This window comes from Notechis scutatus, chromosome 6 (assembly GCF_049901735.1).
Source record: "Notechis scutatus isolate UNSWTSFEM ecotype Mainland chromosome 6, rNotScu1.2, whole genome shotgun sequence".
In the NCBI taxonomy this organism is placed as follows: domain Eukaryota; kingdom Metazoa; phylum Chordata; class Lepidosauria; order Squamata; family Elapidae; genus Notechis; species Notechis scutatus.
This window is the reverse complement of record NC_142014.1, coordinates 4,466,270-4,489,165: the sequence shown is the minus strand read 5'-3', so window position 1 is coordinate 4,489,165 and position 22,896 is coordinate 4,466,270. Positions and strand designations below refer to the sequence as shown.

The 22,896-nt window shown below is 43.3% G+C and overlaps 1 protein-coding gene across 2 annotated transcripts in view; it reads left to right on the top strand.

The window, feature by feature from the left end:
• Positions 1-22,185, top strand: part of LOC148130100 (vomeronasal type-2 receptor 26-like) — a 178,207-nt gene extending 156,022 nt beyond the window's left edge. The window contains exons 1-2 of one of the 2 annotated variants that reach the window (XR_015750251.1): positions 17,829-18,132; positions 21,902-22,185. The gene's annotated coding sequence lies outside the window, so the exon portion shown is untranslated. Of the gene's footprint in view, positions 1-17,828; positions 18,133-21,901 lie in introns of those variants that run through there. The other variant, XR_015750250.1, reaches the window with a different exon arrangement.
• Positions 22,186-22,896: the final 711 nt, after the last annotated feature.

Here is a 22,896-nt window from a genome sequence, read left to right as displayed (position 1 = left end):
CACCATCCTATTGTGGACCAGCAACATCTTCTCAGAGTTCCTCAAGGGGAGGCCCATGTAATCCTTCCAGGAGGTGGACTGAAGAGATTTTCTTGAATTCAAAAAACTCAGATGTTCCTGGAGAAGTATAGTAAATGTGTCAGTACACATCCAAACTAAAACAAGAAGAGAGATTTTTCTCTGGCAATAGTAAAACTTGCCCGATCTTCCACCCTCCTGCTGTTCTGACCAAGGCTTCTTGAGACAGTAACAAACACTTGCTAGTCCCCAAAACCTTTTGTTTTATTTCAATGGCTGTAAATTATATTCATTCATAGTCCGTAATGAGTCCCAAACAGTTTGTGAATAATCCAACAGAAGTCTGCCACAGTCTTTTGGGATAAGGCTGATAAGGACACACCTTTATCTCCCTTGAAATGCTGCCAATGACTAAATTGCCAATAAGTTGTACAAGACCAAACAGAGCACCAAGTCAACACAGTACTTCAGATTTTAAACTGACCAGAATAAACAAAGTTGCTTCCTGCAAAGGCTCCTGTCCCTTTGTTCCTCCTTTATGTCTTATGGGAGGGGCCAACCACCTCCAAGCCTTACTTCCAAACTGCTCCATTTGTCTTAACTGTTCCTGCCTTCTGGCAGCTCTGTGCTAGTGCTCACTGGGAACAGGCTCCCCCTGGAGGCTCCGGAGTCAGCACATAACTCCCAGATGGCCCTGGCCCCATCTCTGTGTCAGATGCATATCCCTTGTCCAAGCCTTCCTCAAGCTTCAGAACTGGCCCCTGTTCTTCCCCACTGTCTGACTCCGCTGCCAGCTCTGCTGGCCGCCGGCGGACCATGACACTTGCCTCTTCCTTTCCAAGGGCTGACTAAGGCCTGGGTGACTGAGTAATGTCTCTCCATCCATGAATTGGTTGCTCTCATCTCACTGGATGTTGGTTCAAGTGTCATCTGAGACAATATGTTTCCACACTTTTCTGTCCATTGGATTAATATCAAAATTCCTACACAGTGGATTTACTTATGTGAAATTAGATATATCTAAATATATTGATATCATTTGAAGAGATCAAGCCTGTAATGTAAAATGTTCACTGAACCTAAGAGATAGGATTATTGAAAGTAGAATAAAATAACTTTGGTCCAGTTACTCTCTCTCAGCTCTACTCATTTCACAGGGATAACCTTGGGGAAAATAGGAGGAGGAAGATGTATTTTGTTGCTTTGCTGCCTTCAGTTGTTCATAAAAATAATAACAGTGGGATAGAAACAAAGAAATAAATAACGTGTTTTAAGTGGAATTGTCATGTTAATCTCAGTTTACACTGACAAAACTAATGAGAATTTGTCAGTTTATACAAATTATAACAATATCACTTAGACTTATCTACCACTTCACAGTGCTTTCCAGCCCTCTCTAAGCGGTTTACAGAGTCTACCAACCTCGAAAGGACGGAAGGCTGAGTCAACCTTCAGCTGGTGAGAATCGAACTGCCAAACTTCTGGCAGCCGGCAGTCAGCAGAAGTAGCCTGCAGTACTGCACTCTAACCACTGCGTCACCATGGCTCTTTTAAGTTGCCTGACTCCCAAGATCTCTAGATTACTTATTACTAAAAAAGTAAAACAATTCAGAAAACAAAATGAATGGCCCCCAAAGCCACCTATAACCTCAAATCCCCTCCAGCAGCATTCTCGTACACCGAAGGTCTGTTTAGCTTCATAGATTTTTAGTTTTACCTTTGGGCTTTTATTTTAACATGTCTGTTCTGATGGAATGATAATTTTTCTGAATTTTACACTCTTTGGGCCTGTGTTGGGATAATCTTTTTTTCTCTCTTTTGCCAATGTGACAAGTTTATGTTTATTCATTTGGGTTCCTCCTTTCCATCCTAGAAAGCTGCTACCCAGCCTTGGTCATTAAACATTTTGTTGTGTCTTTTGGATTATTCAAAATGTTTTTAAAAGATTGGAGAGTTTATATATACAATTTGATCTCTGGTTTTGAAACAACATATATTAACACACTTTGAAAATAAGTATAATAGTTAATGTAATTGTAAATGGGATGATAAATTATATTCCTAAAATGTCTCATTTATTAATTACCAACATTCATTAAGTAACTCTCTACCTATCACATCAGCTAGCTATTGTAATTGTTTAGTGTACTATTGCCATTGACCATGCCAGCCAAAAACTCCAAACCCTCCATTACCAAACAACAACAAAAGAATAATATCTCTACCAATGACCTCCCAGACTCCTGCACATGTTTCAGATGTCTTGAAACCATCAATGAAAGCAAAATTAACACCAAATGCCACCTATGCAACAATCAAGTGCACCCTGTCTGCTTAAACGTAAACAAAAGCCTAGCTAATATCATTAAAAAATCACATACATTCTTTTGTCTATGTCCATCATGTTCCCCTAAGCTAAACAAACTGAGTACCCTGCCTGACGGAGTTGAAAGCATAGAATCACTCATTCACTCAATAGAAGAATGCTTTGAAACAACTATACAAGCAAGCCTAATCTCTCTTGAAAAAAAAAATACAGCACAGATAAGTGATTACCTATCAGCTCAAAATCAAATCCCACAACTACCACAACCACTACCTCAACTACAATCACAACTACAACCAAAAATAACCACCAAACCACAGCCACAAACAATTACTATCCCATCAAATAATTCCACAAATAATATCCCCTTACTCATCAGAGACATCATGGAACATGATCAGAAACATCCAAATGCCATCTTACTTGGACTCGAAGACACCAGCGAATCAGACAACATCACCAAAGTTCGTGATATCAAAAGCAACTCAAATACAACAAACATCTCTCCTGAAGATATCATTGAAATAACCAGAGATGGCCCTGGGTACAAATACAATGACGGCTCTGTGGCCCCAAGATTTTGTAGAGTTGTTTGCAAAAAATGAGTCCAGCAAACGTATATTTATTCATACAATAAACGCTATTGCAAAATCCAATCCCACCAATAAAAAACTTCGCTCAAGACCAGACTTATCCATACTGGAAAAAATCTGCTCCTTAAACTCTGCGCAGAAATAAAAAAACATCTAGACAATGGAGAAAAGGATCTGTACATTTACCATGCTGATTGCATCAAAAGAAAGTCACACAATCCACAACTCCACATCCAACCCCACCCAATCCAACATCACTCAAAACCAGGCATGCACGCCCCTAACTACCTCTATTCCAACCACAACTGGCCTTAAATGCAAGCTACTCAATGCAAGAAGCCCTGTAAATAAAATACCTGAACTTTTCCTCTTACTAAATACAGCGAAATTCGACATCATATTTGTCTGTGAAACATGGCTCAACACATCTCTCCCTGACTCCATTACCATAGTAATAGACTATCATGTTTACCGATCAGATCGTGAAATCCGTAGAGGAGGTGGTGTTGCTATCTTCTATAAAAAGTCCTTCCATCTAAAAAACATCCAAGTTACCCAGGAGCTTGCTCTTCCTGAGAGCATCATCTGTGAACTGTGCTTAAATATCACATTTCGGTTCTTACTATGTTACAGAGCCCCTAATTATGACATCGAACATGCAAACAAGCTAAACACACTACTAACATTGGCAGCATCCTGCCCACCGGCTTTTATCTTTCTTGGTGACCTCAATCTACCTCATATTACCTGGACCCTTAAGAAATATACAACTGAACCCACGCATGCAACCTTCTACACTACTGTAACAAATCTGGGAATAGAACAACCAGTAACCAACAACACTAGACTTAACAACTGCCTCAATCTCATCTTCTGCAATAGTTTGAATTCAATTTACAGAATACAAATTAAAGAACCCTTTTCCAACAGTGACCACAACATGATTGACTTTTGTCTCAACATACGCCCACACAAAAATCATTACAACGATGGAATCCCCAATTATAACTTCAAAAAAGGCACCTATGATCTTATAAACAACGATCTCTCATTCCTTGATTGGCAATTTCTATTCACTAGATGCAATACTGTAGAAGACCATTACACCATATTTTTACTTGAAGTCAAAAGAGTCATCAAACTATATGGACCAATAACAACTCCCAAAACCAGAAAAAACAAATTACCCATAACAATAAGGAAGCTTAAATGCAAAAAGAAATCACTCTGGTGGAAAAACAAATCTAGTCATGTTGCCAACTTCAAAAGCCGATAGAAAAATTTATGCCACCAGATAAGGACTGAATGCAGCAATCATCACATTAAAAAAGAGGAAAACCTTCTACGCACCAATTCCACCCACACTTTCTATAATTTTGTAAACAACAAACTAAAAGACTCAAGGTCCATCCCACCCCTGAAAGGACCTAATGGTAAAGACTGCAACGACGACACCATTAAAGCCAACCTCTTTAACAAATTCTTTGGCTCAGTATTTGTAAACAGCAATGGATCATGCCCAGTATTTCCTAGTAGAACCACAGACAACTACAGTGATCTAATACACATTGATTTTACAGAAGACATTGTTGAAAAAGCACTGCGCAATCTAAAACCATCCCTACCTGTTGGACCGGATGGAATATGTGCCTACTTCTTAAAAAAGCTATCCAAACCTCTATCCACAGCTATCCTATGTCATAGCCGAACCTCTAAGCACAATCTTTGAAAAATCTTTCAGGACCAGCTCCTTGCCAAAACTATGGTCACAAGCCACGGTCAACCCCATCTTCAAAAAGGGAGAGCCCACTTAGTTGAAAATTACAGACCAATCTCTTTATGCTGCGTCACCTGTAAAGTCATGGAATCAATTATTAACCAATCCATCATCCTCCATTTAGAGACAAACAACCTACTCTCTGATAAACAATTTGGTTTCAGAAAAAAACTATCCTGCAATCTGGAACTCTTACACTGCAAAAACATATGGACTACACAACTCAATCAGGGCAAAGCAATAGACGCAATCTACATAGACTTCTGTAAAGCCTTTGATTCAGTGGTACACGACAAACTACTCCTAAAGCTAAAATCTTATGGTATCTCTGGACAACTGCATAACTGGATAGAAGCATTCCCGTCAAACAAACAACAAATGGTCAAAATTGGGAGCGTCCTATCAAATTCTGTACCTGTCAACAGTGGTGTCCCCCAAGGCAGTATTCTAGGACCAACTCTCTTCATACTCTAAATAAATAATCTCTGTGATCATATTAAGAGCAACTGTGTTCTCTTTGCTGATGATGTAAAGCTATTCAACACCACAGACAATACTGCTACCCTTGAAAAAGACCTCGACTATGTATCAGAATGGTCAAACAAATGGCAACTTCAAATCTCAACAAATAAATGCTCTGTCCCTATTGGCAAAAAAAAATAATCAGAAAATAAAATACAAGCTGAATAGTCAAGACCTTGTTGATGATCCAAATTCTGCCAAGGACCTTGGAGGACTCATCTCTAATGATCTAAGTGGTAGAGCCCACCGTAACTACATAGCCAAAAAGGCATTAAGAGTTGTTAACCTAATCCTATGTAGCTTTTTCTCTAGTAATATTACACTACTAACTAGAGCATACAAAACATTTGGTAGACCAATACTCGAATACAGCTCATCAGTCTGGAACCCACATTACATATCTGATATTAACACAGTTGAGAAAGTCCAGAAATATTTCAAAAGAAGAGTTCTCCACTCCTCTACTTGTTGCAGAATACCTTATGCCACCAGACTCGAAATTCTAGACCTAGAAAACCTAGAACTACGCTGCCTTCGGTCCTATCTAAGTATAGTACATAAAATCATACATTGCAATGTCCTACCTGTTAATGAATACTTCAACCATAACAATACAAGAGCAAACAATAGATACAAACTCAAGGTTAATCACACCAAACTTGAATGCAGGAAATATGATTTCAGCAACAGAATGGTCAATGTCTGGAATACTCTACTTGACTCTGTGGTTTCTTCCCCAAACTTCAAAAACTTTAACCTTAGATTGTCTATTATTGACCTCACCCGTTTCCGAAGAGGTCTGTAGGGGGCATGCATAAGCGCAACAACGTGCCTACCGTCCCTGTCCTATTGTTTCTTTTCTTTTTTTAATTTTTCTTATATGTATCTATGTATTCATAACTATGTTTTTACTTATACCTATTATCTTGTAAACAATTGACAAACCAAATAAATACATAAATAAATAAATTTCTCAATTTTTCACATCTTTTTGGTTAGATTTCTTGCAAATGAATCATAATAGTGCGTTTAGGACTTTTTTTTTTTTTTTTGCTATTTTTGAAGCTCAACTAACTTTCTTTTTGATTGGGGTTGTGGTTGTTCATCATTCACTATTTAACAAAGAGGGAAAGAGATTACAAAAAGTGGAAGGCCCAGTATCAATGACGCCAAGGAATTTAAAGCGAATATGTGTCATGCCCCACTTGGAGTCTGACTCCGAGGAAGAGAAGGAACAGCTGACAGGGAGTGGGAGTGTGGCTCTGGAGGTTGTGGAGGAAGCTGAGGAAGGGCAGAAGCCAGCTGGGCAGTCAGACCCAGGCCCATCCCCTCTCCATCCTAGGGCACACAGGGAGGAGAGGATAAGGGAGAGGTGTGAATGGCATGGTCTGCGGGGGAAGAAAGGGCATTGATCCTCTTCACGGGCTGCAGCTATGAGAACTGTTGAAAAGGACGGACATGGGTATGGGCCAGTGCTGGAAACAAAGCGTGAAAATATCTCTAGTCTGTCCATTCCTATCTGTATTTGGCATCCTTCCCCGTTTGTGTTCTGATCTCTGTGGACGTCTTCAAGCCCTTATCTTGCCTGGTTCCTTTAATTGCTTCAGTGTGGTTTGTGTTGTTTTTGCTATTTATAATTTATAGGCATTTTTAATTTAAATGGCATTTCCTCCTTTTCATAACTGTTTGTGGGGGAGTTTGTCGTCTCCAGTCATGGATATTTGGAGCTTTGAAGCCAAGTTGAAGGAATAAAAGGGGCTTCACCTGTTTTTTGTGACTTTGTTTATTTTGTATCCTACCCTGAGTCATTACAATATGAGTGTTTTACCTTTTAGTCCATAACATGGACCATTACAGCATTGGAGAAAAATAAACACATTTTACCCCCAATAACTGTATATTTAATTTACCACTCTCCTCTCACGATACCATCTTGCTTGATTTTATGGTAAGAATTTGGTTTTCTTTTGTTTCTCTTTGCTCTGTTGAGCCCAAAACTTTCCCTCCGTGATTCTTCAAGAAGGTCCCTCTGCTTATGGTGGTTGATGACCTTAATGGAACTGATTGCTTGATGTAGCTTATTTTGCAGCAATGTTGGGGCCAACATCTGAAGAAAAACCATGGAGATAAAGAATTCTGAATGTTTCAAAGAACGGAGATGTTCCTACATGTAGAGAGATAACGAGGAAAGGACACATCCAAACTAGCAAGCAGAAGAATGATTTTCCTTATTTGCCATAACTCCTTTTTCTAGGCTTTTTTCCTCCAAGATCTTTAGATTATTCTCTTTAGATGAGAAAATAACCTTCAATGTGTCTTTCAACAGGTACTTTCATGAAAATATTCTGGATGGATCCAGTTCCACAAGATCTCCCATTTTCCTCAGTCTCACCCACCTTCCTGAGTGGAGAAGGTCCCCTCCGGACAAGGAACACAGTCGTAGCAGCAAACTGGCTCTCCTTCCCGAGCCCTCTTGACAAACCCAGGAGGACTACTTTCCACACATCTGGACTGAGGCCGAGACTGAGCAGAAAAAAAAAGGAAGGCCAAAGAAAGTGGGTTAGAGCTAGGAATCCATGGGAACTGGAGCCAAGTAGCCTCTGGTCTTCGCTGAGGTAAATATGAAATTTCTGACTACTTGACTGTTAAGTCTGGGAGAGCGGTCCCGGGTAGATCGGCCCCGGGTAGATCGGGTCGCATAGAGACGCAAGACTCAAAGTGCACATTCAGCTCTTTATTGAAGAATATACAGTTCTGTCCAGGACCTGCGAGCCACTTGGCTTTATTCAGCCAGCCGGTGGCTCGGCGGCCAATGGCAGCGCTTCGAATTTCCCGCGATCGGCTCGGCCAATCGCGGTAGATTCTTAGCGCGCCAATCACAGTCGTTTAGCTACCCAATCGGGTTGCGGTCCGCGTGGACCAATCAGAACTCAGGATATGGAGAATGTTAATATAGAACACCCCTCCCCTCTTGGTTTCGCCCGGTGAAACGTGGTGACGTAGTCGCGCAGGTAGGCGGGGCTCCGTACTTGCCTAGTTGACTTGCGCGGCTCAGTCTGTGTGTGATCGTCGGCCGGTTCGGACGGGCTCCTCGTCGCTCTCAACCCCATCGATGGAACCGCCTGGAAGGGTGAGCCGGGCCTATCACTGCAGCTCCCGCCCGGTCTACCTGGGTCGGTCGAGCTGCGGTTTCTGCTGTTCCCGCCTGGTCTTTCTGGGCTGGTTGAACTGGCTTGGCTGCTCCTTCCAGGTGAAGCTCCCGTTTGCAACGGTTCGAGGTCTACCGGTGAGTATGGCTGGTTTATTATTTGGGGTTGGCTTGTTCTTGTTGGGGGGTGTTCTGCTTGTGTTTGGGGGTGTTCTGCCTGCGTTTTAGGCCTTTTATCTTCCCCTTGCTTGGTTGTTGCAGTTCCCCCACCCCCGGTTTCTTTAGTCGTTGTTGTCGGGGTGTCAGGGCTGTTAGTGGTTAGTCTTGACCGTAGCTGGTCGATGTGCCGCTTCCAGCTCCTTCCGTCGGTGGTTTGCAGTCTGTATGATCGGGGGCCCGTTACCTGTGTTATTTGTGCCGGTACCCAGAGTGGGTCTCCTGTGAAGTTTTTCGCATAGACCGTGTCTCCGATGTTAAATGCCCGGTGTCTACTGGATGAGTCTGGGGGTTTTTCTGGGTTGTATGTGGGGTGTAGTCGGTCCAGCGGGGATCTTAATTTTCTGCCCATCAGTAGTTCTGCTGGGCTTTTGTTTGTGGTTGTGTTGGGTGTAATGTGCTGTATGAATAGCATTTTATTTATTTTCTTCTGTATTTCGCCGGTTTCTATTTTTTGGATGGTTTTTTTTTGTGTATTGAACCATCTGTTCCGCCCGTCCGTTCGCCGCCGGGTGAGCTGGCGAGGTTAACGCATGCCTGATTCCCCGTTCGGCCAGGTAATGACTCAGGTAGGATACAACATAAACAAAGTCACAAAAAACAGGTGAAGCCCCTTTTATTCCTTCAACTTGGCTTCAAAGCTCCAAATATCCATGACTGGAGACAACAAACTCCCCCACAAACAGTTACGAAAAGGAGGAAATGCCATTTAAATTAAAAATGCCTATAAATTATGTATTCCGACTAAATTGAATTCTACCTTCCATTTTGAAATCTGCCTTGGGATAACTCCACAGTAAAAGCTCGCACACGAAAATCATGTGGATTTTCAATGTTTGCCACTCCGAACAACATGAATATGAGCTTAAGTTTGAAATCCGAGCTCTGCTTCAAAAGTTATGTACTACTACTAAATTGAATTCTACCTTCCATTTTGAAATCTGCCTTGGGATAACTACAGAGGGAAAGCTCGCACACGAAAATCATGTGGATTTTCAATGTTTTCCACCCTGAAGAACATGAAAATGAGCTTAATTTTGAAAACCGAGCTCTGCTTCAAAAGTTATGTGCTCCTACTAAATTGAATTCTACCTTCCATTTTGAAATCTGCCTTGGGATAACTCCACAGGAAAAGTTCGCACACAAAAATCATGTGGATTTTCAATGTTTTCCACCCTATAGAACATGAAAATGAGCTTAATTTTGAAATCCGAGCTCTGCTTCAAAAGTTATGTACTACTATTAAATTGAATTCTACCTTCCATATTGAAATCTGCCTTGGGATAACACCACAGGAAAAGCTCGCAACAAAAAATCATGTGGATTTTCAATGTTTTCTACCCCATAGAACATGAAAATGAACTTAATTTTGAAATCCGAGCTCTGCTTCAAAAGTTATGTATTCCTACTAAATTCTACCTTTCATTTTGAAATCTGCCTTTGGATAACTACAGAGGGAAAGCTCGCACACGAAAATCATGTGGATTTTCAATGTTTCCCACCCCGCAGAACATGAAAATGAGCTTAATTTTGAAATCCGAGCTCTGCTTCAAAAGTTATGCATTCCAACTAAATTGAATTCTACCTTCCATTTTGAAATCTGCCTTGGGATAACTCCACAGTAAAAGCTCGCACACGAAAATCATGTGGATTTTCAATGTTTTCCACTCCGAACAACATGAATATGAGCTTAATTTTGAAATCCGAGCTCTGCTTCAAAAGTTATGTACTACTACTAAATTGAATTCTACCTTCCATTTTGAAATCTGCCTTGGGATAACTACAGAGGGAAAGCTCGCACACGAAAATCATGTGGATGTTCAATGTTTCCCACCCTGCAGAACATGAAAATGAGCTTAATTTTGAAATCCGAACTCTTCTTCAAAAGTTATGCAGCATTGCTGCTAAATTGAGTTGGACCTTCCATTTTGAGATATGCCTTGTGATAACTTCTCAGGAAAAGCTAGCCTCCGAATATCATGTGGATGTTCAATGTTTCCCACCCCGCAGAACAGGAAAATGAGCTTAATTTTGAAATCCGAACTCTTCTTCAAAAGTTATGCAGCATTGCTGCTAAATTGAGTTGGACCTTCCATTTTGAGATATGCCTTGCGATAACTTCTCAGGAAAAGCTAGCCTCTGAATATCATGTGGATGTTCAATGTTTCCCACCCCGCAGAACAGGAAAATGAGCTTAATTTTGAAATTCGAACTCTTCTTCAAAAGTTATGCAGCATTGCTGCTAAATTGAGTTGGACCTTCCATTTTGAGATACGCCTTGTGATAACTTCTCAGGAAAAGCTAGCCTCCGAATATCATGTGGATGTTCAATGTTTCCCACCCCGCAGAACAGGAAAATGAGCTTAATTTTGAAATCCGAACACTTCTTGAAAAGTTATGCAGCATTGCTGCTAAATTGAGTTGGACCTTCCCTTTTGAGATATGCCTTGGGATAACTTCTCAGGAAAAGCTAGCCTCTGAATATCATGTGGATGTTCAATGTTTCCCACCCCGCAGAACAGGAAAATGAGCTTAATTTTGAAATCCGAACTCTTCTTCAAAAGTTATGCAGCATTGCTGCTAAATTGAGTTGGACCTTCCATTTTGAGAGGAAGACTGTGGGGTTAAGAGTGCTCTTTGAGCTTGATTATTTTCTTTCATTACCCAAACTAGGTACCATCATCAGTGCTAGAAGGGAGTAACGTGTGTTGAATGGAGGAGGGTGGGGGAAGGGAAGAAGAGGGGGGGAGGAACACTGTGGGGTCAAGAGTGCTCTTTGAGGTTGGTTATTTTCTTTAATTACCCAAACTAGCTACTATCATCAGTGCTAGAAGGGAGGAGGGTGTGTGGAATAGAGGAGGGTGGGGGAAGGGGAGAAGAGGGAAGGAAGACTGTGGGGTCAAGAGTGCTCTTTGAGCTTGATTATTTTCTTTCATTACCCAAACTAGGTATCATCTTCAGTGCTAGAAGGGAGTAGGGAGTGAGGAATGGAGGAGGGTGGGTGAAGGGGAGAAGAGGGAGAGGAAGAGGGGGAGGGGGAGGAAGACAGTGGGGTCAAGAGTGCTCTTTGAGCTTGGTTATTTTCTTTCATTACCCAAACTAGGTATCATCATCAGTGCTAGAAGGGAGTAGGGTGTGTGGAATGGAGGAGGGTGGGGGAAGGGGAGAAGAGGGGGAGGGGGGAGGAAACTGTGGGGTAGGAGTGCCTTTGAGCTTTTTTCTTTATTACCCAAATAGGTACCATCATCAGTGCTAGAAGGGAGTAGGGTGTGTGGAATGAGGAGGGTGGGGAAGGGGAGAAGAGGGAGGGAGACTGAGTGCTCTTTGAGCTTGGTTATTTTCTTTAATTACCCAAACTAGGTACCATCATCAGTGCTAGAAGGAGTAGGGTGTGGAATGGAGGAGGGTGGGGGAAGGGAGAAGAGGGGAGGGGAGGAGGGGAGGAGAGTGAAGACTGTGGGGTGGAGATGCCTTTGAGCTTGGTGTTATTTTCTTTCATTACCCAAACTAGGTACCATCATCAGTGCTAGAAGGGAGAGAGGGTGTGTGGAATGGAGGAGGGTGGGGAAGGGGAGAAGAGGGGGAGGGGAGGAAGACTGTGGGGTCAAGAGTGCTCTTTGAGGTTGGTTATTTTCTTTAATTACCCAAACTAGCTACTATCATCAGTGCTAGAAGGGAGGAGGGTGTGTGGAATTGAGGAGGCTCGGGAAAGGGGAGAAGAGGGGGAAGGGGAGGAAGACTGTGGGGTCAAGAGTGCTCTTTGAGCTTGGTTATTTTCTTTCATTACCCAAACTAGGTACCATTATCAGTGCTAGAAGGGAGGAGGGTGTGTGGAATGGAGGAGGGTGGGGGAAGGGGAGAAGAGGGGGAAGGGGAGGAAGACTTTGGTGTCAAGAGTGCTCTTTGAGCTTGGTTATTTTCTTTCATTACCCAAACTAGGTACCATCATCATTGCTAGAAGGGAGTAGGGAGTGTGGAATGGAGGAGGGTGGGGGAAGGGGAGAAGAGGGGAGGGAGGGGGGAGGAAGACTGTGGGGTCAAGAGTGCTCTTTGAGCTTGGTTATTTTCTTTCATTACCCAAACTTTGTACCATCATCAGTGCTAGAAAGGAGTAGGGTGTGTGGAATGGAGGAGGGTGGGGAAGGGAAGAAGAGAGGGAGGGAGGAAGACTTTGGGGTCAAGAGTGCTCTTTGAGCTTGGTTATTTTCTTTCATTACCCAAACTAGGTACCATCATCAGTGCTAGAAGGGAGGGGTGTGTGGAATGGAGGAGGCTGGGGAAGGGGAGAAGAGGGGGAAGGGGAGGAAGACTTTGGGGTCAAGAGTGCTCTTTGAGCTTGGTTATTTTCTTCATTACCCAAACTAGGTACCATCATCAGTGCTAGAAGGGAGGAGGGTGTGTGGAATGGAGGAGGGTGGGGAAGGGGAGAAGAGGGAGGGGAGAGGAAGACTGTGGGGTGAGTGCTCTTTGAGCTTGTTATTTTCTTTCATTACCCAAACTAGGTACCATCATCAGTGCTAGAAGGGAGGGGTGTGTGGAATGGAGGAGGGTGGGGAAGGGAGAGAGGGAGAGGAGGGGGAGGAAGACTTGGGGTCATGCTCTTTGAGCTTGGTTATTTCTTTCATTACCCAAACTAGGTACCATCATCAGTGCTAGAAGGAGTAGGGTGTGTGGAATGGAAAGGGTGGGGGAGGGGAGATGAGGGAGAAGAGGGGAGGAAGGGAGAGAAGACTTGGGGTCAAGAGTGCTCTTTAGTGTATCTAAAAATCACAAATGCTGAAGGTTTTTGGAAAAAAAGAAAGATAGCTCTTTGAGCTTGGTTATTTTCTTTCATTACCCAAACTAGGTACCATCATCAGTGCTAGAAGGGAGTAGGGTGTGTGGAATGGAGGAGGGTGGGGAAGGGAAGAAGAAAGGGAGGGGAGGAAGACTTTGGGGTCAAGAGTGCTCTTTGAGCTTGGTTATTTTCTTTCATTACCCAAACTAGGTACCATCATCAGTGCTAGAAGGGAGTAGGGTGTGTGGAATGGAGGAGGGGGAGAAGGGGGAGGAGAGGGGAGGAAGAGGGGAGGGGGGGAAGACTGTGGGGTCAAGAGTGCTCTTTGAGCTTGGTTATTTTCTTTCATTACCCAAACTTTGTACCATCATCAGTGCTAGAAGGGAGTAGGGTGTGTGGAATGGAGGAGGGTGGGGAAGGGGAGAAGAGGGAGGGAGGGAGGAAGACTGTGGGGTCAAGAGTGCTCTTTGAGCTTGGTTATTTTCTTTCATTACCCAAACTAGGTACCATCATCAGTGCTAGAAGGGAGTAGGGTGTGTGGAATGGAGGAGGGTGGGGGAAGGGGAGAGGGAGGGGAGGGGAGGAAGACTGTGGGGTCAAGGGTGCTCTTTGAGCTTGGTTATTATCTTTCATTACCCAAACTTGTACATCATCAGTGCTAGAAGGGAGTAGGGTGTGTGGAATGGAGGATGGTGGGGAAGGGAAGAAGAGAGGGAGGGGAGGAAGACTTGGGGTCAAGAGTGCTCTTTGAGCTTGGTTATTTTCTTTCATTACCCAAACTAGGTACCATCATCAGTGCTAGAAGGGAGTAGGGTGTGTGGAATGGAGGAGGGTGGGGAAAGGGGAGAAGAGGGGGAAGGGGAGAAAGACTTTGGGGTCAAGAGTGCTCTTTGAGCTTGGTTATTTTCTTTCATTACCCAAACTAGGTACCATCATCAGTGCTAGAAGGGAGTAGGGAGTGTGGAATGGAGGAGGGTGGGGGAAGGGGAAGAGGGAGAGGAAGAGGGGAGGGGAGGAAGACTGTGGGGTCAAGAGTGCTCTTTGAGCTTGGTTATTATCTTTAATTACCCAAACTAGGTACCATCATCAGTGCTAGAAGGGAGTAGGGAGTGTGGAATGGAGGAGGGTGGGGGAAGGGGTGAAGAGGGAGAGGAAGAGGGGGAGGGGGAGGAAGACTGTGGGGTCAAGAGTGCTCTTTCAGCTTGGTTATTATCTTTAATTACCCAAACTAGGTACCATCATAAGTGCTAGAAGGGAGTAGGGTGTGTGGAATTGAGGAGGGTGGGGGAAGGGAAGAAGAGAGGGAGGGGAGGAAGACTTTGGGGTCAAGAGTGCTCTTTGAGCTTGGTTATTTTGTTTCATTACCCAAACTAGGTACTGTGGAAAGGGAACTTCATGAGGACAGTGGTGACACCCAAGCAGGAAAAACCCAAAGGGAACATCAGGCCAGCCATAAAACAAACTTGCATAGGAAAAGAGATTTAATAAAAGGTATTGAAAGAAGCCCCCTAGACAAAAGCCAAGTAATTAAGAAAGCTAGGGAAACAAGGAAAAGAAATCCCTTACAAACAACAGGTCATGCCAAATCAGCAAAACAAATAGACAAAAGACAGGAGATTGCCACAAAACAAATATAAGAAAACATTAGGAAACTGATAATCCAATCAAACTACCCTGCAAAGTTTGCCTTCTGCACCCCACGGAGTTTACCCTCTGGCAGAAATGAAGACAACCCCTGACAGGATTTAAAACATTAAGAAATACAAACACAAGCACTCACACACAAAAGGAGAAAAAGTATAAAATTCAGGGGTTTAATATACAAAGAGAGCTAGCTCCAGGAACGCAGACTTCTTGCTATCTCTCGCCTTCCTGAAAAATAAAATAAACCTGGCTTCCAAGTAGCTGTCTGAATCCTTGCACCAGAGTATTCCCAGCAGGAAAATCGAATCCTCAGAAGAAAGGCATTTTCCAGCCTTTCAACAGTACTATCATCAGTGCTAGAAGGGAGTAAGGTGTGTGGAATGGAGGAGGGTGGGTGAAGGGGAGAAGAGGGAGAGGAAGAGGGGGAGGAAGACTGTGGGGTCAAGATTGCTCTGAGCTTGGTTATTTTCTTTCATTACCCAAACTAGCTACCATCATCAGTGCTAGAAGGGAGTAGGTGTGTGGAGTGGAGGAGGGTGGGGGAAGGGGAGAAGAGGGGGAGGAAGAAGGGGAGGGGGAGGAAGACTTTGGGGTCAAGAGTGCTCTTTGAGCTTGGTTATTTTCTTTCATTACCCAAACTAGGTACCATCATCAGTGCTAGAAGGGAGGAGGGTGTGTGGAATGGAGGAGGGTGGGGGAAGGGGAGATGAGGGAGAGGAAGAGGGGAGGGGAGGAAGACTTTGGGGTCAAGAGTGCTCTCTCAGCTTGGTTATTATCTTTAATTATCCAAACTAGGTACCATCATAAGTGCTAGAAGGGAGTAGGGTGTGTGGAATGGAGGAGGGTGGGGGAAGGGAAGAAGAGAGGGAGGGGGAGTAAGACTTTGGGGTCAAGAGTGCTCTTTGAGCTTGGTTATTTTCTTTCATTACCCAAACTAGGTACTATCATCAGTGCTAGAAGGGAGTAGGGAGTGTGGAATGGAGGAGGGTGGGGGAAGGGGAGATGAGGGAGAGGAAGAGGGGGAGGGGAGGAAGACTGTGGGGTCAAGAGTGCTCTTTGAGCTTGGTTATTTTCTTTCATTACCCAAACTAGGTACTATCATCAGTGCTAGAAGGGAGTAGGGTGTGTGGAATGGAGGAGGGTGGGGGAAGGGGAGAAGAGGGCGAGGGGAGGAAGACTGTGGGATCAAGAATGCTCTTTGAGCTTGGTTATTTTCTTTTATTACCCAAAATGTCCCCAACTACGGCTGTGGGAGGAAGGACAACCTCCTGGCTCTAATTGATGGAGCTGCCAAGGACATCTCCATCCAGATGTCAATGTTTGTAGGCACCTACAAAGTCCCACAGGTTTGTGTGTTTTTCTCTATCTGGTAAGGTGAGTGGGGTGTTGGGGATGAACAACAGATCCAATATCTTCATAGAATTCAAGAGCTGTTTTTCAGAATATTAGGGAACATATCAACTATGTTTTAGTCTATTATGTTCATCTTCATATTGACCATTAAAGGCCTGAAGAGCCATAAGGTCCCTAGAGGATATTCTACTGAATATTCTACTATTGAAAAACTATCCAGGTTTTGAGGTCCTCCATTAGCATATTCATTTTCACATATCAATAATATCTGCCTTATCCAATTGGAATCAAGTTGGCAATAGTCCTGTCTATGTATAAAAAATATTCAGACCAAGAAGAGTATCTTTGGGATGGATAAAAGGAGTTCAGCTCCTGCTCTCATAGATAATTGTTAATTTACACAATTTCTGCTTTGTATAAATTCAGGGTACATAATTATTGGGTTAAAATTAAAGTGATGAAACAGACATAGTCCCCAAACAGACAAAATTTCAATTAAACACTTATTGGATTGTACAACTGTCAATTTCTGTTAGCAGTTGTGGTCTCTTAGTCTCTTGTACATCTAGAGAAGAAGCTGAAAAATTGCTTCACAAAGAATTTGGGATATAGAAGCTGAGAAAGAGGTTTTAGTACTCAAAAATAGCATATAATACAGCCCTGTATCTTTGATCCAGACATTTTATCTAACATCTGCTAATTTGAATCTAATTGTTGAAATTGTATGGGTGACACAGAAATTTACATTGCATTTTTTATTTTTATTTTTTGTTTAATATGATTTTGTGTTCCATTTTTACAGACAATCTTGTTAATATTCTGTCTTAAATATTCTAAACCATGACTAAGGAACAAACTATTCTTATATATTCATCAAAACAAAATTGGGTTTGTCAATAACTAATATTTTGGAGTTGATCTGGACCACATTATAACACAGCATTCTTCATTACTTTTTCAGATCAGTGCTCTAATTCCTTCAGAGGCTCTGAGTGATAAAAGCAAATTCCCCCTTTTCCACCCATTGTTCCCCAAAGAAGGATTCCACTACCCAGCAATTGTCCAGCTGCTCCTCCATTTCAGATGGACCCTGATTGGTCTCTTTGCTTCAGACACAGAGAATGGAGAGAATTTCATGAGGACTTTCCTTCCGATGCTTGTCAGGAATGGAATTTGTGTGGTTATATCACAACGATTCACAAAAACTAGACAAACAGCACCCCTCAGGGAGGCCCTTTCTAAGTGGAGACAAGTCAATGTCTTTGTTCACTTTATGGAATTTATTTCCATCTGGAACAGAATTCTTCCTTTCCATTTAACACTCAGGCATTTGCCAGGACCCATTGAAGGGAAAGTTTGGATCCTCACAAGTTTTTCAGGGTATTCATTAACGAAGCACATAATTCTCAAATACATCCAAAGTATTTTGAAGTTTAGTTATGTGGTAAAAAAAAAAGGCCAATGGATGCTGCCTTTGAACCCTATTTCTTTCTGGAAGATCAGTTTCAAGATCATTATTTCCGCTGTTCCCTTTCCAAGCACGTCTTTTCTGTCAAAGGCCGCAGAAGATGCACCCAGAAAGCCCCACTAGAGACCCAGGCGAAAAGGAACAGAAGACGGATCATTACTAACCGCCAATGGTACCGTATCATTCAGACTCTGGCCCAGGCCATGAATGCTGCCTATTCCTCCAGATCGAGGAGGGGAAGGAAGGAGGGAGAAAAGAGGTTGGGGGCTCCGAGGCTGCAGCCGTGGCAGGTATGGGGGGTCCCGATAGGGATCCATTAATCTGAGTCCTTTTGGAGAAGGAACCCAAAGGAGAAGGAGGGGAACATCTCAACCTTCTTGTGCTGCAAAAGGTCAACCGATTTGCACCATCTAATTGCTCCTGTCTGACGCTCCGGAATAACAGGGAGCAGATCTGAAGTTTCTGTCTAGCCTCTGTTGGAAGAAATCTCCTTCTGGGTTCAGTTCCAAGTGGGGAAGAAAGACGCTGGAAACATGGTGACTGCTTGGAAGATGGTTTAATGGTGGACAGGAGCACATGCCTTGGTTGAGGAAAGAAGGGCTGAGATGCTGAGAGTGCAATTGTTTTATGCCCTCTGTTGGGATTTGAATTTGAGCTTGTATTCTGATCGGTTGTCAGACTCCCATGGGGCCATGCAGGGGCACCTCTGTAGGCTGTTCTGAGTCCCAGGCTTGGTTGCGCCTGGCTGGATGGTGATGTAATGAAAGGGCTTTGGGGAATTCCTATTATAGCTTTACCTGGAGTAGATCTTTGTTATGTAAAATAGACTGGCCTAGGCCAGAGTAATGGTCCATTAGCAAAGGTGGGAGGGGGGCTGAGTTTCAGCCTCTCTGAGTTTCTACTTTTCTTTTTAGGGGAAATATATTCTCCCTTTTTAGTATATCCTAAAATATTTCATTTTCCTAGGAGAGGGGAGGGTTTTAACTCCCAAAACCTCTTTCGGTCATTGGAAGAGCGTTGAATCCTCCCTTGTCCAACTGAGAGATGTTGTAAGTTGGAGAAGCTGCTCTCATAATCTCCTCCTTGTCTTCTCTCAAGACTCAGTTTCAGGTTGCAGTCAAGTACGATTTTGAGATTGTTTTCATAAACATTTATTTATTTACAAATAACTCAAGATGGCAAATGTCTCCAACACAGCTTTCTCCTTCATCCAGTCCACTTTTAGTACAGTCAGAGACCAGCATTACAATTAATAATAATAATAATGGAGAAAAATAAAAATAAACGACAGTCAATTGGCAGTTAGAGTCTGCCTAATGCTGAGTCATGTGCGAATATGTGGCAATATAAATGTCCTAAATAAATAAATACATAATTTTGCGTTACAGCAGAATAGAATTTGGCCCCATTCAGAGAAACTCCTTCCTACTGATCTGATAACTGCAGTTGCACGTAAAAGAGTTCCGTATTTCCCGGATATTTTTTTAGGAGAGGCGTCACAAAGTGAATCCCTGAGTCCTGATAGGAGATGCCGCATAGCAGGCCGTGAACTCACTGGTGAGATTCAAATTTTTTTACTACTGGTTCTGTGGGCGTGGCTTTAACTTGTTGGCACATAACCAGATGGGTGTGGCTTTGTGGCCATGTGATTGAGTGGGCTTGGCCAGGTGGCCATGTGACTGGCAAACCAAATACAAGTGGTCCTCGCTTAATGGCCGGTTACTTAGCAAGTGTTCTAATTTATGACTGATCTCCCCAGAGCTCCTTGACCTGTTTTTGGAGTTTTTACAACCATAAACACAAACACACATGCACACTCACACACAACTTTCTAACCCTGCTATTCTTTGATTCTGTAAGGATCTCCTGCTGGAGCAGGGGGTTGGACTAGATGACCTCCGAGATTCCTTGCAGGCCAGCCCTAGATTGCTGTGCTGCTTCAAAGAGTCTTCTGAAGCCAGAGTTTGTGTCCTTCTTTCCTCTCCTTTTTTTCTCTCTCCCTCCTTCCATGTATTTATCTATCCATCCATATATATCATTCACTTTCTCCATTCTCCCTCTCTTTCTTTCTCTCTTTCTCTCCCTCTTTCTTTCTTGCTCTTTCTTTCTTTCTTTCTCTTGCTTTCTCTCTCTCTCTCTCTGTCTGTCTCACACACACACACACAGACACAGAGAGTGGGGGGGAGAGAGGGGAAGATAGGGACCCGGCCTCTCCGCTATACCCCACCGTCGCCCCTCCCTTCTCAGGCCAGGTGAGGGAGGGGAGGGTGAGGGGCAGGGCCAGCCGCTTCAGGCAAGGTGAAGAGGCGTCGACCAAGCATGGGAGAGTAGAAGCCTGGGAATGACGGCTCCCGGCTCAGCCGGCCCGAGGGGCTCCTGCAGGCATATCGGGACAAGGGGGGCGAGAAGCCCGGGGACATCCGCCCACCCACCTGCTGGCTGGCCGGGCCGGGCTGGGCTGGAAGAGGCGCATCGTCAGGAGAAGGAAGAAAATGTGATCCGGGAGGGCGGGCAGGCAGGCATATGTCCCAGGGCTGCTGCACTTGCGCACTGCATTAGTAGCACACGCACTGCTGCACACACATTGTGCATGTGCAACAGCCCTGGGACATCTGCCCGATCTGTGCCACAGCCACCACGTGGTAGGGAAAGCTAGGAGAGCGACTGGGACAAGCGGGCGACCCGGTTCGGGGGTGTGGCCAACCAGGGGTGTTGTTGGATTTCCAGATCTTTGAGACCTTGTTTGAGTTCACTAAGTGCACTAATTCATCCCCCATCATTAAAAGCCCTTCCCTGCAAAAGCCACGGGGGCTGAGTACCAATGAGTAGTTGTGTGTTCATTTTCCCCACAACAACAACCCTGTGAGTTGAGTTGGGCTGAGAGACTGGCCCCAAATCCCCCAGTCTGCTTCATGACTTGAACTCACAGCCTCTTGCTTTCTACTTCGGACGCTTAATCAGTAGACCAAACTGGCTCCCTTACATACTTATCAAGCTTGGCACAATCCTTCATCCAGTGCATCATTAATGATCTTATATGAGATACTATAATTTATCAAATCCTAAAACCTAAATAGTTTTCTATTGCTTTTTAGTCATACAGTTGTTTCTAGGAGGAAATCAGAAATATTTTTTCTGGAAAGTTGGTAATGTTTAAATAACATAAAAGTATATTTGCCTGAGAATTGTTATAAATCTTGTATAATAGCAATTTATCAACCCTATTATATTAATAACATAGAAAAATTGATGACTTAACGACAAAATGTTATATCTTCCCACTTTCATGACAAAGATAAAAAAAACTAAAGATTATTTGAGTACCATTTTTAAATGAGTTTTTATCCACTTAATTATCATACCACCCACCCCTCACTTAACTGGGTTTCTGATCACATCACAAAATTGTTTCTTACTCTTTCCTGAGATCGAGTTATATCAGCAGTATTTCCATAATGTATTTAGGAAATGAAATAATATGTGAGGATGACTTGCATAGAGCACATAAGTTATATCCCCCCTTTCCCACAACCCATTTAGAAAGGGCAGTGATAGGAGGGAATGACTTTTGGGGGGTGGAGGAGAGATTCTGCCTGGGGAAGAAGCAGATAAGAGGAGGAAACCTACAGCTGCATAAAAAAAGGGTCGCTGGGAGATTTGTACTTTCTGACTCCCCAAATCCTGTCAGTGCAGCATTACAGCGAAGTGGGCCTAGCTCAGGTTTCCTGTCTGGGCTTCCTGGGAGAGGATTACCCTGACATTTTTCTTCTTGACAAATCCGTGTTTCCGATAACCAGCCTGTTGCTTTCAGGGAGTTCATAAATCTCATTTTTTCTGTTGTTCAACTATATTTTGTCAAAATCTATATTGTCAAAATATGATCGACAAATTTTTGTGAACTTTTTTCCTTCACTTGTAAGATAGTGGTAACACCTATTTTCCTAATGAAGCATGTCTGTAAATTAGGCAACTACAGAAGAAAGATTCAAATGTGAAAAAGCGTCTGGGATAAGAAACAAAGTTTTCTGCTTTTAAAATTGCTGCATGTTTCCATTCTAGTTCCATCCTTTCCTGGAGAAGAATGAGTTTGTCAATATTTCAGATTTTAAACTCTACATGGACCCAAATGGAGAGGTAGCAGCAGATGTGGTCATTTCCGGCTTCTTGGTTCTTCCCAGGGATGATCCCAGGGAAGAGACTGTGGCGTATTTTGTAAGACAGAGACTTTCTATCAAGCAAGATGTTCTTTCACGGCTAAAGTTGCTCAACAAGGTAGGAGAAAGTTTTGATGTCTTCTCTCTGTTTTCCAAAGCCTGAGGTCCCATTTCAAGAGGGCTGATGCTATTCCCCTGGGAATCTGCCTGGGGCCTTCAACGAATCCAAGTTGATCACCTTCAGCATGCTGGTCTTCTGCAGTGTCTGGGTGACTTTTGTGCCCACCTACCTGAGCACCAAAGGGAAACACATGGTGGCTGTGCAGGTCTTCTCCATCCTGGCCTCCAGTGCTGGTCTGCTGGGCTGCATCTTCATCCCCAAGTGCTACATTATCCTTCTGAGGCCAGAGCTGAACACAAAGGAGCATCTCACAGCCAGAACAAATGTAAAAACATGAGATATAACATCATTATGATAGTGGAAGAATTGTTAATGTTTCTTTTATTTGATTTCCATTTTGATAGTATGCAGGAGTCAAAGAAAATGATATCTGTATGTTACAAAATGGGGAATTGTTGAACGACTGGAATTCTTGCAGTTCCCTCCCATCTCAATAAATATTGCTAAAGAGACCTCTGTAAAATTCAGAGGAATTCAGCTGTTCAGCAACAGCTACTGAACATGATACCTTATAAAAAACGATTGATGCACTTGTTCCCACTGACAGCAGCTAAACATGTGGGTGGGTGGTGACGGAATGTGTAGGAAAAGAGATCAGGAGGAAGCTGTGGGAACCAAACACCAGCCTGGTTGCCTGATCTTCTCCCGAAAAATGCCAGAATGATGTGAAATGCCATGCTTGACTGGCTCCCAGCTGAGGAGGGAAATCTTCATCCGTC